Source organism: Gossypium raimondii, chromosome 11, assembly GCF_025698545.1.
Source record: "Gossypium raimondii isolate GPD5lz chromosome 11, ASM2569854v1, whole genome shotgun sequence".
In the NCBI taxonomy this organism is placed as follows: Eukaryota; Viridiplantae; Streptophyta; class Magnoliopsida; order Malvales; family Malvaceae; genus Gossypium; species Gossypium raimondii.
This window is the reverse complement of record NC_068575.1, coordinates 17651314-17656060: the sequence shown is the minus strand read 5'-3', so window position 1 is coordinate 17656060 and position 4747 is coordinate 17651314.

Sequence of the window (4747 nt, the reverse complement as noted above, 5' to 3'; positions counted from 1 at the left end):
TAAATCGTGATTCAATTCCAAAATGCTATACTTTGCGGAAGCTTTTATAAATAGTTTACGTGTGCGTGGTATTTTGATAAAACGTTCATCTCTTTTGGAAACCCGAGTTTTACCTACTTCTGGCAGATATAAATAGAAAACAGTATAAAATCTAAATTTTAGGTAAAAATCCATAGAGGCCATTATTACAGAAAAATACCCCAAAATAAAACTCATAATCGTAAATAAGTATCAAATAGCAAAAATGAGTTATATGGCCACTGCTGAGTCCTCCACCGTACCGATCCGCCTATGTCTGGGAATTACCTGTACAGATTAAACAGAATGGGTGAGTTTACATAAACTCAGTGTGTAATCTTCATGCAAACAAACAGACAATAACAGATAATCTCAGTTTGGGCCTAAGCCCTTTTTAGTATCAGTTATCAGTAAGCGTTAGGGCCTTAGCCCATTACAGTACAGTAACAGTGACAGTTATGCAATTATAAAATCCTACCCAACCAGCCTCTACACTCCATCTCCGTCTAACCCTACACACCATGTGGGGATATAATCAACCCACCTCCCTACACTCTAAATAGTACCGAATGCGACACTAGACAGTAGTTACAGCTATACTGCCAATGAGTTAGGCTTCAAGCCTTTTAGTACACTTCCTCCAATCAATATCAGTTCCCAACCTAATGCAATACATCATATAGACATGTCATGGTATCATATATAAACAGTACAGTGTATATAGCATGCTCAACATACAAATATACATATATATCTCATATAGGCATATAACAGTCTTTCAATCATTTCAGTCAATTAGGGGTCTAGGTAAACTTACAGACCCTTTAGTAGGTTTCCAGTCGACTTGGACGACGCATGCAACCTTATCAGTCAAACAGTGAAAATGGGTCCATGACCCATGTTGCATGCTCATGTGGGCCTACACGACCCAAAATAGCCTTGGTCGTGTGGATCTTACGGCCTGGCCTAATATTTCCACACGCCCGTATGGTTCACCTGTGTGGGGCCCACGCGCCCGTGCAGCCCATACGGCCAAATTCGGCCTGGTCTATGAATCGCACATGGCCAGCCTCGTCGATCACACGCTCATGTTCAATCACACGACCTACCACACAAGCAACCAAACTCCCGTGTGACGTCAATAGTTTGGTTTTTGGCTTTCGTTATAACCTCGTTTTCTGCACAATCGAGTACACACCTATTATAATTTTACTCCTACACGTAGTCCCATATCTCTAGAACCTGTAATAGACATTACCAAGGTCGACTTAGTGATAGTAATAAACCTTAAACGAAATTACCACGAGTTATTCAACAAATAGCTGTTAGAAACCTTACCCTCGAACAAACACATGAATTCCACATGCCTAGAACGTCGATGGGTGATCAACAACCCCTTGATTAGTTCCTAGCACCAAACGCAAAACCCTATTTAACCACTTAACCAGAAAACATTTAAAATAATAAGGCCAAAACTCACCAACTTACTGATAACACACGAACGATATAGGAGGGACGGAACTATGGAGTTGGTATTTAACACAGAAGCAAAAAGAAGAAGACGGAAGGCAAAACAAAAGAGATCGACAGAGAATGGAGTAGGAATAGATAGATTTTGGCACAATAAAGAGAGAGAAATTAATGGAAAGTCGGCAGCAACAGAGGAGAAATGGTAAAGCAAAAAGAAAAGAAGAAGAAACTATGCCAAATGACCGAAATTGGAAGAAAGAGAGGTGAGAGCCAAAATTATCAGTCCACCAAATGGGGATAACTTCACAATATCATATCTTCCTCTTAAAATCACTCCAACACTCTAATCCCATATTTTCCTCCTAAAATCACTCCAACACTCCCCCACCACGCCACTATTACTCAGAAACCCAGTCAAAACAACCTCTTGTTGAAACAAAGAGCAAAAATTATCCCCTTTGCCAATGCAGAGACTCAAACTCCAAACCTCTTGCAACATTAGCACTCTATTTAACCACTAGACCAGCAGGCCATTCTGACATATTTCACCAATATTTATTTATAAGCTTACTTAGACACTCCCAGAACACATAACCATTGAAGTAGACATATATTTGTGTCACAAACATATAAAAATAGATATATAAGAGATTTTTGGGGAGTTACAGGGCCCAGATGTTAGACCCGAATTCGAAAGACTACATCAGCCACCGGAATGGCCTAACAGGATTATCAAATTTTTTGAAAAGAGTTTATTTAGAACATTTATTTAGTTTAGTAGAAAACTTAGTTTAGATATCAATTTATTATTCCATAACGTATTAATTATCTTCTAGTAGCGGAAAAGATGGTATTTATTTAAGTTTTTAATAAAAATTGGGGTTAATGCATCATTAATTAATAGTAAAAATTTGATGTCCTAATTAAAATCATAATTAAATATCATGCAACAATAAAAACAACCTAAGTCTTAAATCCTATACCACAGTTCAAATAAAACATTACAGACCTCAAATAATAAAATAAATCAAAAGAATATGTTTTAATAAATTGAAAATAAGTAGGATTGTGCGGAGGTACTTCAGGTGCCGTGCCCACATCCTAACTTGGTGGGTTATTTGTAAAAATGAGATTAAAGGGGGCAGTGAGCTTTGACACTCAGTGTGAGTCCATTTACAACAAAATAAATGCGTCATTCGTTAGGAAACATTTATTAACAATGCATAGAATAATCAAAGATAGCAATTCAGTTCATAACATCATTTTTTCAAATTCAACCATCACTGTTATATCAAAAATAATAATAACAGCTTTAAGGATAATCAAATCATTAGAATCGCCACAATAATCATATTCCATGCAAATATATAAGCATATATATAGATTCACGCATATGTATCATAACATAATTTTTAAATTTGTATGCACAATATTTAAATGTTGCCATACAGTTTCAGGTTTTAAACAGAATAATTCCTACCCCACCGCTGCATACCGCAGTAGGAGTTCCCCAGAATTCTTCTACCTTTATGCCACATTGTGCATAAACCACTATTGGTTCACAAATAACAATTATCATGTTGGCTGTGGACACACAACAAGTTTTTGCAATTGGAATTCACCTTCCGTTGTGGGTTCACAACAAAAGCCCTGTAGATAAAACCTATTTTTGTTGTTGTAGATTCTACAACATAAACCCACCATTGGAAAACCAGAGATGAAATCTACCATTTAGCTGTGAATACACAACAATTTGCAAATAAGAACTAATGCATGGCTATGCTTTGCACTTTCCATTTTTCTTGCGGTTATACTATTTGATCTTCTTTCGTTCATATCAACCCCACCTATGTAATGCATTAAGGCATATTAAATAATCTAACACATAACCAATCAGTAGCAATTCAAGCTTTTCATGTATTTAGTATTGATAATAATATAGGCATGTCATTCATATGATCGTAAGTATATATATACAAAGGTAACATATACTATTCATAATTCATACAAATATTTATAAATATAAATAAATATTATATTAAATTTATCAATCATGAATTCTAGCATATGTCATATCACAAAAGGCCTATTTGCATAATCTAATTCAGTAAAAATAGTTCAGAACCTATTCAGTGACTAATTTGATCAAAACATAAAATTTTGGGTCAAAATTATAAATTCTTGGTTACATGGGACACACGGTCATGTGATCGAACCGTGTGGAAAGCCTTGGACTATGTGGGAAGGTTTTACGGCTGTGTACCTAGGCTGTGCGAGAGACTGTGGCCTTGTGACAATTTGAAAACTCAACCTAGATGGGAATACACAACCATGTGGCAGGTCGTGTGGAATTTGAACATCCAAAGGTTTCAGGGGTGGCATGGTTGTGTATGCGGTCATGTAGTCTACACAGGTGGCCCACACGCCTGTGTGGTAGACCGTATGGTCTGGGCTAAGTTCGATTTTACCTTGATTTTCTTTTAAAAGAACACACACCTGACTTTTGGGGTTTTAAGTAACGATATTCATGTCCAAAACTAATCCGAGATACCTATAACGAGTCTTTTGATTAACAAATATGCAAAAAATTAATATCAACTTTCAAGATTTATTGAAATTATCAAAGATTTTTGGGAAAACTCGTAAAATATTTGAAATCGATTTGAAAGATTTTCAAGAACGATGTTATTCAAGAATTCTAGGGTTCTACAAAATTAGAAACAAGAATGCTTACTGATCTTGGCACGTTAGAAACAAAATTAGACGGTGTTAAGCTAATTCGATTAGAAAATCGGTTGAACGGGCTTGATTTCAATCTCAGGATTAAAATAAAATTTCCAGCAAAAGTAGATGAAGATTTTTATGAAAAGGAAAAAAAATGAATAAATGAAAATGATGTATTTAAAGAAGGAATAAGTAAAATTCTAATTAAGGTTGAAAAATAAATAAAAATCCACATGTAATTAGGAAAATGGATTAAATAGTTATGGTTTCAAAAATTTAAGGGGTTGAATGGTAAAATACCTATATTGTCAAAAATGGAAAAAAATAAGAGAAAAAGGCATGGATATAACTTAGGATAAGAGAGAAACAAAAGGCCTTACCACTTGGCTACTTTTCATTCTTGATCATTTCTACCACATTTATTATATATACTAGATTGAATTTGCACCTTAGTTGTTCAAAAATCATAGAGGAAAAATAAAAAGAGTGGGGATTGAACATTGGTTCTCTAGGCAGTATACTAAGCTCTTAACCA